Source organism: Sorex fumeus, unplaced genomic scaffold (assembly GCF_029834395.1).
Source record: "Sorex fumeus unplaced genomic scaffold, SorFum_2.1 ptg000019l, whole genome shotgun sequence".
NCBI classification, from domain to species: Eukaryota; Metazoa; Chordata; class Mammalia; order Eulipotyphla; family Soricidae; genus Sorex; species Sorex fumeus.
This window is the reverse complement of record NW_026606076.1, coordinates 38,416,682-38,427,579: the sequence shown is the minus strand read 5'-3', so window position 1 is coordinate 38,427,579 and position 10,898 is coordinate 38,416,682. Positions and strand designations below refer to the sequence as shown.

At 53.8% G+C, this 10,898-nt stretch overlaps 1 protein-coding gene and 1 pseudogene across 1 annotated transcript in view; one reads left to right on the top strand and one right to left on the bottom strand.

Annotated features, from left to right (window-relative positions):
- Positions 1–10,898, top strand: part of LOC130022085 (cytochrome b-c1 complex subunit 10) — a 320,448-nt gene that overhangs the window by 37,298 nt on the left and 272,252 nt on the right. The window lies entirely within an intron of this gene.
- LOC130022238 (chromatin assembly factor 1 subunit B-like) lies at positions 2,802–9,338 on the bottom strand (annotated as a pseudogene).

Below are 10,898 nucleotides of genomic sequence, written 5' to 3'. Positions count from 1 at the left end.
TGCACCTGGAGGACCCAGGTTCGATCCCCCGCATCCCACAGAGTTCCCAAGTCCCACCAAAGTGATCCCTGAGTAAAGTGGCCCAAAAGCAAAACAGTCCATGAGGGTGGAGAGAAGGTGGTCTGGCGAAGCACCCTGGGGATGGTGGCTCTGAAAACCTCGGTTGTTGGGGGCGGGGGAGGGCAGTGTCTCAGAAACCAGGGACTGAGCGATAGGACATCAGGGAGGGCACTGGCCTTGCACATGGCCGACCCAGGTTCAATCCCAGCATCCCATTAGGATCCTTGAGCCCGCCAGGAGTAATTACTGAGCACAGAGACTGGAGTCAGCCCTGAGCACTGGTGGGTGTGGCCCAAAACAAATTTAACTCCACACTAAGCCCAGGCTTGAGGCTGGATAGAGGAGCTGGAATGAATGAATGAATGAATGAATGAATGAATGAATTTCACTTTTGAGGGGTTGGAGGGCAGGGAGGATGCTCAGGCTAGTGCAAGTGCAGCTAGCCTGCTCAGAGCCCCCCATTGGGTCCAGGATGACATCACTCGATCTTTGTGGGGTGTCCCCCACCCTCAGGGCTGCCCGTTCATGTCCACACCCCCGGCAGTATCAGAGAGGTCAAACTTAGATGAGGGAAGCTGCATTTCTGACAACAGGAGCTGGAGCGATAGGACAGTGGTGTGTGTGTGTGTGTGTGTGTGTGTGACTTGCCTTGCATGCAGCTGGCCTGGATTTGATCCGAGCGATAGGACAGTGTGGTGTGTGTGTGTGTGTGTGTGTGTGACTTGCCTTGCATGCAGCTGGCCTGGATTTGATCCGAGCACCCTGCAGGGTGCCCCCCACTCCCACCTCCCGCCCAGAGATCCCTGAGTGAAGAGCCAGGAGTAAGCCCTGAGCCCCGGCCCCAAAACAAAAACGGTACAGAGACTTGCCTTGCACACAGCAGACTCGGGGGGCAATCTTTGGCGCTCTTTAGGGTCCCCTGAGCACCACCAGTGATTTCTGAGTGCAGAGCCAAAGGTAAGCTCTGAGCTGGGTGGGGCCCCAAACCCACCAAAAGGCAGTAGACGTGTATAAACTAGAATCTAGTTGCTTAATGCCCTCATCCTATCACAAGAACCTCAGAAATGGAGCCTGGAGGGACTGGAGCGATAGGACAGTGGGAAGAGGTTTTGCTTTGCATGCAGCTCACCCAGATTTGATTCCAGCACCCTGTAGGGTCCCCTGAGCACAGAGATGGAGTAAGTCTCCAAAACCAACCAAGAAATGAGGACCAGAAAGACAGTTCAATTGTCTAAGCCTGTGGGGCTGGAGCGATAGCACAGCGGGTAGGGTGTTTGCCTTGCACAAGCCGACCTAGGTTTGATTCCTCCACCCCTCTTGGAGAGCCCGGCAAGCTACCGAGAGTATCCAGCCCGCATGGCAGACCCTGGCAAGCTCCCTCATGCGTAATCAATATACCAAAAACAGTAGCACTGTAGCACTGTCCTCCCATTGATCATCGATTTGCTTGAGCGGACTCAGTAACGTCTCCATTGGAGACTTTGTTGTTACTGTGTTTGGCATATCGAGTACGTCACGGGGAGCTTGCCAGGCTTTGCTGTGCAGGCGAGATACTCTCGGTACCTTGCCAGGCTCTCTGAGAGGGGCGGAAGAATCGAACTTGGGTCGACCATGTGCAAGGCAACCGCCCTACCCACTGTGCTATCACTCCAGCCCGACCAAAGACAGTAACAAGTTTCACAATGGAGACATTACTGGCACCCACTCGAGCAACTCGATGAACAACGGGCGGGCAGTGCCACAGTGCAGTTTCGTTGTGGGGTCACACTTGGTAATGCTCAGGGCTTGCTCCTGGCTCTGTCAGGGGTAAGTCCTGATGGGGCTTAAGGGATTGAGCCTGGGTCGGTCATGTACAAGGCAAGTGCTCTCTCTGCCTGCTGTACTCTCTCTCCAGACTCGTCAAAATAATATATTTATTATCTACCGCCTCCACCCCAGCTCCGGGGCTCCGTGTGGGCCGCTTCTCCTGGCCTCCTCATGGGTCCCAGGCAGGGCTAGCAGCGCCCGGAGCTCCTCCAGGCGGGGTTATTTCTACTCGGGAGAACTGTCCTGCATTGGCTCTGGCTGTGCTGTCTCTGTGCAGTGGGGACCCGCCAGCACAGGATTTGGTGGTGCATCCGTCTTCAAGGGCACTAAGTGGTTCTTGATTCTCCGCTCCAGGCCTGCAGTGTGTTCAGAGTGACCCTCCATGGGGTTGGAGCGATAGCACAGCAGGTAGGGCATTTGCCCCACACACAGCTCACCCGGGTTCGATCCCCAGCATCCCATAGGGGTCCTCCGAGCACCACCAGGAGTAATTCCTGAGTGCAGAGCCAGGAGAAACCCCTGTGCATCGTCAGGTGTGACCCAAAAAGAAAAAAATTTAAAAAACAATGAAAATAAAGGGGGTCCAGAGCAATAATGCAGCGGGGAAGGCATTTTTCTTGCATGTGGCCGACCCGGGTTCAATCCCCAGCATCCCATATGATCCCCCGAGCACCACCAGGAGTAATTCCTGAGTGCAGAGCCAGAATCTCCTGAGTGACCCAAAAAATAAAAAAGAAAGAAAAAGAAAACAAAAGAGTGACCCTCCGTGGCAACTGGACTTTCACCTGCTGACCACCGGGCTGCAGGACCTTTTCCTCCAAGGGCTCAGACAGGGAGCTCTTGGCAACCCGGCCAGTGGTGGGAATATCCTCGGTCACTGCCAGAGCTGGAGACGGATTCGTATGAGGGGTGGTCATGCAGGGGCCACCGGGGTCTTAGCTTCTGCCACAGGGGATCTCCTCTCCCAACCGGGGTCCTGGGGAAGATGCCCGGGGTGTCTGGCTCTTGGCTTTGTTGGCTGTCTCGGGAGTCCCCAAGCTCACAACTGACTTCTCTTTCAGAGGGACCTTCAGCTCATCCTTGTCAAAGGTGATGAAGGAACAGTGGCCATCCGCAGAGGAGATGGCCAGCAAAACCCCGTCACTGGACCAGGACACGTCACTCAGAGTGTGGTAGCGAATGCTGGACACGTAAGCCAACATTCCCAGCATTCCCAAAGGAAGGGTTGCTGGGAGTCACAGAGGAGTCTTCGGTCGCCTTGGCAAACACTAGGTGATGGGGCAAGGCTACTGATTCCTGTTCCCACCCCACTGACAACCTGTCTGCTTCAAGCCCAGGTCTCGCTCAAAGTAGACAGGACAGCAGCGGACAGCCGTGGGGTTTTCCCAGGACACGGGAGATGGGCGCTAGGCCTTTGGAGATTTTTTTTCTTTTCGGGTTACACCCGGCGATGCTCAGGGGTTACTCCTGGCTCTGCACTCAGGAATTACTCGTGGTGGTGCTCAGGGGACCATATGGGATGCTGGGAATCGAACCTGGGTCAGCCGCGTGCAAGGCACACGCCCTACCCGCTGTGCTATCCCTCCAGCCCCATGGCCTTTGGAGATTCTTCCTGGAGAACACGAACGTCCTGTTGGTGACATTCTCCCCGGACTCCACACAGCCAGCTGGTGCGAGGAGCTACGTCCCGTCAGGTTTCGTGCTGTCATCGTGGAACATTTGGTAGGTGCGCCCTCGCCTTCAGCCCGTCCCAAGCCACACGCTTCCTTTGGGTGCTGTACACGCTCAGGATCCTGCCCCAGCTCAGGGTGGCAAGGTACTGACCCAGAGGGTCCCGGGCCACTCCCTGTACGGAATTATTTTTTTCTTTTTTGGTCACACCCAGCGATGCACGGGGTTACTCCTGGCTCAGGGGACCATATGGGATGCTGGGGATCGAACCCGGGTCAGCCGCGTGCAAAGCAAACACCCTACCCTCTCCAGTCCCTGTGTGTAAAATGGAGACCGTCTGTCCTCTGCTGATGGCCCAGACGATGGCCATGTTGTCCAGAGTGGCCGAGGCCATTAAATTGCCATCTGCAGCCCAGCATCTATCACAGACGTCCTCTAAGTGACCCCTCAGGCTACTTTTGTTTGTTTGTTTTTGCCTTTTAGGTCACACCCAGTGATGCTCAGGTGTTACTCCTGGCTCTGCGTTCAGGGATCACTCCTGGTGGCACTTAGGGGACCCTATGGGATGCCGGGGATCAAATCCAGGTCAGCCGCGTGCAAGGCAAACGCTCTACCCGCTGTGCTATCACTCCAGTCCCAAGCTTGATTTTTTGAAGTTTGTTTGGGGGGCTTTTTTCTTTCCTTTCTTTTCTTTGTTTGTTTCTCTCTCTCTCTCTCTTTCTTTCTCCTTCCTTCCTTCCTTTCTCTTTTCTTCCTTTGTTTCTGTCTTTCTCCTTTCTTCCTCCTTTCTTTCCTTCCTTCCTCCATTCTTTCCTTCCTTCCTTCTTTCTTTCTTTCTTTCTTTCTTTCTCCTTCCTCCCTCCCTCCCTCCCTCCCTCCCTCCCTCCCTCCCTCCCTCCCTCCCTCCCTTCCTTCCTTCCTTCCTTCCTTTCTTCCTTCTTTCCTTCCCCCCCTCTCTCTCTCTCTTCTTCCCTTTCTTGGGGCATCAGTGGACCCTGAGGTCCTAGGGATCAACCTAGGGATCAATCCCCGCCCCCGCCCCCGCCCCCTCCCCCACCCCCATGCAAAGCTGCACTCCAGCCCTTTGAGTCATTTCCTAGCCCTAGATTCAAAGCTGCGGGGCTGGGGTAGCCCTTGCTGAGTTCATTGTCACTGTCGTTTTGCAACTGTAGCAACTAGATGTTGCAGGACTGAGCAATATAGATAATACTTAGAGCACTGCATTTCACACCCTGGAGCGGGGCTGATGTAGCTTGTTGGCATCAGTTACTCTACAATGGGCCTAATCACTGGCCTCTGGCACCAACAGGAATTACCAATGAGGGAAAAAGAACTCTCACTTTGCTGGGTGAAGGTCCGGTACGGGCTTGGTTGGCCAGGCAGAGCCAATCAGAGACTAGTTTGGAGGGCTGCAGGCTCTGGGCTCCAATTTATGAATTTGAGGATAGGGTGAGGGGTTTTGTTTTTTTTTTTTTTTTTTTTTGCTTTTTTGGGTCACACCCGGTGATGCTCAGGTGTTACTCCTGGCTCATGCACTCAGGAATTACTCCTGGTGGCGGCGCTCAGGGGACCCTTTGGGATGCTGGGAATTGAACCTGGGTCGGCTGTGTGCAAGGCAAAAGCCCTACCCGCTGTGCTATGACTGAGGTTTATTTTTTTATTTTTTTTTATTTTTGTTTTGCTTTTTGGGTCACACCCGGCGATGCACAGGGGTTACTCCTGGCTCTGCACTCAGGAATTACCCCTGGCGGTGCTCAGGGGACCCTATGGGATGCTGGGAATCGAACCTGGGTCGGCTGTGTGCAAGGCAAAAGCCCTACCCGCTGTGCTATGACTGAGGTTTATTTTTTAATTTATTTCCTCCCCCAGTTCCCACCAGTCATACCCAGCTGTGCTCAGGGCCAACTCCTGGCTCTGCGGGGCTCCGAGATCACCTCTGGTCACCTTGGAGGACCAAAAGGGACTCCGGAAATGGAAGCCCAAGCTTAGCGCACAAGGTAAACACCCTCCCCGCTGTCCTATCGCTCTGGGCTTCCTGGTGGGGCTTAGACCAGCATGAGGAGCCCCCACTGGAACCAAGAGATGTCAAAGGTGTTGTTGTTGCTTTTTTTTTTTTTTTTTTGCATTTTGGGTCACACCCGGGGATGCTCAGGGGTTATTCCTAACTTTGCATTCAGGAATCATTCCTGGCGGTGCTCAGGGGACCATATGGGATGCTGGGAATCGAACCCGGGTCAGCCACAAATAAAGCAAACGCCCTACCCGCTGTGCTATCTATCTCTCCAGCCCCATGTCTCCTGAGCCTTTAACAATTTTTTTTTTTTTTGCTTTTTGGGTCACACCCGGCGATGCTCAGGGGTTACTCCTGGCTCTGCACTCAGGATTTACTCCTGGTGGTGCTCAGGGGACTCTGGGATGCTGGGAATCGAACCCAGGTCGTCCGCGTGCAAGGTGGTCCAGATAACCTTACCCACTGTGCTATCGCTCCAGCCCCTGCCTTTAACATTTTGGACATCCCATGGAACAGGAAGGCTCTGGGGTGCTGGGAATCTATACTGAGAGCCAGTGGGGGGTGCTGCACCCCAGCAAAGTGACCCCATGACAATAATGGGGCCACGGAAGGAGACACCCCATCCCCTGAAGGGGTCAGTCAAATTCTGCCCCAAGCTGGTCAGAGAGTTGGGGAGACACTGTGTTTCTGGAGAAGCCCCCTGAAACTGACAGAGGCTCGGAGGGTTTGTAAGGGCGCCTGATCCGCGGGACTCAGAGAGAATAAAGCTGTGTTTTGCCTTGGGCCACACCTGGCACTGCTCAGGGTTTACTCCTGAATGTGCTCAGGGCTCTTGGCAGGGCTTAGAAAATGAGATGGGGGGCTGGAGCGATAGCGTAGCGGGTAGGGCGTTTGCCTTGCACGTGGCTGACCCGGATTCGAATCCCAGCATCCCATATGGTCCCCTGAGCGCCGCCAGGAGTAATTCCTGAATACAGAGCCAGGAATGGCCCCTGTGCATTGCCAGGTGTGACCCAAAAAGCAAAAAAAAAAAAGGCAAAAAAAATCATATGGGATGCAGGGGATCAAACTTGGGTTGGCAGGATGCAAGGCAAGTGCCCTACCTGCTGTACTGTTGTTCTGACCCTATTTTATTTTATATATCTTTGCTTTTTAGGTCACACCTGACAATGCTCAGAGGTTACACCTGGCTCTGCACTCAGGAATTACTCCTGGAGATGCTTGGGGGACCCTATGGGATGCCAGGGATGGAACCTGGCTCGCCCATGTGCAAGGCAAACGTCCTACCCTCTGTACTTCTGCTCCAGCCCTGTCCCTAAGTTATTTTAATTAAAGGTAAAGGTAAAGGCCCTCCCGTTGATCGTCGATTTGCTCGAGCGGGCCCAGTAACGTCTCCATTGGAGACTTTGTTGTTACTGTGTCTGGCATATCGAATACTCTCGGTAGCTTGCCGGGCTCTCCGAGAGGGGCGGAGGAATCGAACTCGGGTCGGCCATGTTGGCCGCTTGTAAGGTGAACGCCCTACCCGCTGTGCTATCGCTCTTAATTAAAAAAATTTTTTTTGCTTTTTTGGGTCACACCCAGCAATGCACAGGGGTTACTACTGGCTTTGCACTCAGTAATTACTCCTGGCGTTGATCAGTAGACCATATGGGGTGCTGGAAATTGAACCCGGGTTGGCTATGTGCATGGCAAACGCCCTACCCGCTGTGCTATCACTCCAGCCCCTTAAAATTTTTTTGATCTTTGGGTCACACCTGGTAATGCTCCTGGCTCTGCACTCAGGAATCACTCCTGGTGGTGCTCAGGGGACCACATGGGATGCCGGGTATCAAACCTGGGTCAGCTGTGTGCAAGGCAAATGCCTGAAGCGCTGTACTATGGTTCTGGCCTCTGACCCCAATTTTCAATTAAAAAAATTTTGTGCTTTTAACAATTTTGGAGCCACTTTTTTTTTGGGGGGGGAGGGTCACAACCGGCGATGCTCAGGGGCTATTCCTGGCTTTGCACTCAGGAATCACTCCTGGTGGTGCTCGGGGGACCATATGGGATGCTGGGAAACGAACCAGGGTCGGCCGCGTGCAAGGCAAATGCCCTAACCGCTGTGCTATTGCTCCTGCCCCTGGAGCCCCTTCTGAGGGCTTATTCCTGGTGATACTCAGAGGATCCTATATGGTGCCAGGGATTCAAATCTCTAAGCCTCTCCAATATGCCAAACACAGTAACAACAAGTCTCAAAATGGAGACGTTACTGGGTCCGCTTGAGCAAATCGATGAACAACAGGAGGACAGACAGACTAGAAGCCTCTCCACTATTTTGGGGTTGGGAGGGGTGACTCGCAGCGAGGCACACACCCGGCAGTGCTCAGGGCTTGCTTCTGAATCTGCGTCAAGGATCATTCTTTGCGGACTAGGAGGACCCTATGGGGATCGAACCCCTGTCGGCCATGTGCAAAGCAAGTGTCTTCCTCGCGGTACTATTGCTCCGGCCCCTTCAACTCTTTTTCCTTTGCGGACCCAACACCAGGTGAAGCCTCAACATTGCACCGAACCGCCCGTCCTCTGGCGCCATCGCGTGGCCACGCACGCACATGACACCCACCCTGTTTGAGGGGAGCGCGGTGCTGGGAACTGAATCCCCTTCGCGTCCTGTAGCGCTGGGAGGGTCGCAAGTTCACCCAAAGGCTCCCCCTTCCATGACAGTGATCTCGAGCTCAGTAGCAGGCAGGACTCCATCTTCCTGAGTTTGCCTGATGAACGAGTTTTTTTTTTCTCCAGAGTTGTGGGGAGGACGGAGTTGATGGAGGGGTGTGTGTGTGTGTGTGCGTGTGTGTGCGTGTGTGTGTGTGTGTGTGTGTGTGTATAACATCAGAGGCAGACAGGAGATGGAGACCCACCCTGGGGGTGGGAGGGCATTGAGCTCCGGTTTCAGAGTTCATTCGGGTCTCTGGGGATCTGGGGACATCTGTCGGGCGCCGGGGGCGGGGGCAGCCCCGAGAGCTGGGGTGTGGCTGGCTTTGCCTGGGGCGTGCACGCACGTTTCATCAGGGCAGTGAACACTACCAGGTGCTGGGCCGCCAGGACTGTGCTAGGAGTAGCTCCCTGCACTGCCAGGGGTGGTCTGAGTACCGCTGAGCAGTGTCAGGATTGTCCCTGCTAGTAAAACCGATTTTCAAGTCGCTGTGAGTTTTCTAATGGCAAAAAGGAGAAAAGGGCAAAGAAAAAAAATAGGTCTTTCCCTCCCTCTCTTCCTTCCTCCCTTCCTTCCTTCCTTTCTTCCTTCCTTCTTCCTCTTTCCTCCCTCCCTCCCTCCCTCCCTCCCTCCTTCCTTCCTTCTTCCTCTTTCCTCCCTCCCTCCCTCCCTCCCTCCCTCCCTTCCTTCCTTCCTTCCTTCCTTCCTCCCTCCCTCCTTCCTTCCTCCACCGATGTTCAGGGGTTACTCCTGCTCTTCACTCAGGAATCACTCTGGGTGATGCTCAGGGGTCCCTATGGGGTGCCAGGGATCTAACCGGGGTCACCTGCGTGCAAGGCAAGAGCCCTCCTCACTCACTATCCTATCTCTCCAGTATCTTTCTCGCGCACGCGCGCACTTCTGGGCAACACTCAGCTGTGCTCGGCATCACTCCTGGCGGGGCTGGGCTGGGGAGGGGGAACCATATGGAGTGCTGGGGTTCGAACCTGGATCGCTCATCGTGCAAGACTAGCGCCTTTACCTGTGCACACAGCTCTGCCCGAAGGCTGAGTGTTTGCGCTCGGTGCTGCCCTCTCGTGGCTGCAACGATTCCTGCATCTCTACTGTGTAGGATTTCGGTGCCCCAGGGGCTTCCTGCAGCACGAGACAATACACTAAGTGTGTGCCCTTCCCTGTCACCACAGAAACAGAAGGTTGAGGGGGAGTCTTCTGTGTGTGTGTGTGTGTGTGTGTGTGTGTGTGATGTGTGAGGGGCCAGAATTGGAACAACAGGTTCAGAGAAGCAGAGCCCCACTGCTGAGCTGAACCACAGCCCTTTCCCTCTGGGTTGTTTGTTCGGGGGGTCACACCACAGTGCTCTGGACTTATTTGTGCTCAGAGATCAATCCAGGTGGGGCCCGGGGAAGCCAATGGGGTGCTGGTGTGAGCCCACACAGCCACATGCAAAGTGCCTTACCTGCTGTATCAACCCTACCAGAGATTGTTTTTATTTTATTTATTTTTGGCACACCCGGTGATGATTAGGGGTTACTCCTGGCTCTGCACTCAGGAATTATTCCTGGAGATGCTCAGGGGACCATATGGGATGCTGGGAATCGAACCTGGGTCGGCCACGTGCAAGGCAAACGCCCTCCCCGCTGTACTATCGCTCCAGCCCCTTGTTTTTTTTTTTTTTTTAATTTTAAATTTTTATTAGTGAAACACCATGAGGTACAGTTATAGACTTACAAATTTTTGTGCTTGGGTTTCAATTATACAATGATTGAGTACCCATCCCTCCACCAGTGCCCATTTTCCACCACCACTGATACCAGTATCCTTCCCACCCCCCATCCCCCCATTCCACCCTGCCTCTGTGGCAGGGCATTCCCTTTGGTTCTCTCTCTCCCTTTGGGTGCTGTGGTTTGCAAAAGAGACATTGAGTGGCAATCATGTTCAGTCTATAGTCTACTCTCAGCACGCATCTCCAATCCTGGGAGGATCTTCCCAACACCCTTTATTTGGTGCTCCCTTCTCTATCTGAGCTGCCTTTTCCCCTAGAGTGTGTGTCCAGCCCTTTGTTTTATTTTTTTTTAGGTCACATCTAACAATGCCTAGGGGTCACACCTGGTTCTGTGCTCAGGAAATACTCCTGGCGGTGCTCGAGGGACCGTGTGGGATGCTGGGGATCTAATACGGTTGTCCTATGGTTCCAGCATCGGAGATAAGCTATTTTTTTGTCACTATGTTGCCATAATAATATAATAAAATAAGCTATTTTTTGTCACTATGTTGCTATAATAAAATGCCTATTGTTCTAAAAAGGAATAAAAAGAAAGTTACTTTTTGGTTTGTTTGGGGGCCTCACTCGGGTGCACTCAGGATTTACTCCTGGATCTGCACTCGGGGGGTCACTCCTGATGGGGCTCCGGGGACCATATGGGGTGTCAGGATTCGATCCTGGGTTAGCTGCGTGCAAGGCAAGTGCCTTCCTTGCTATGCTGTGCCCTGAGTTGCAAGTCAGCTGGCAATGACGTTACTTGAACTCAGGGGAACTTGTTTTTTTTTTGGGGGGGTCACACCAGGCGATGCTCAGGGGTTACTCCTGGCTCTGTACTCAGGAATTACTCCTGGCGGTGCTTGGGGGACCCTATGGGATGCTGGGAATCGAACCCGAGT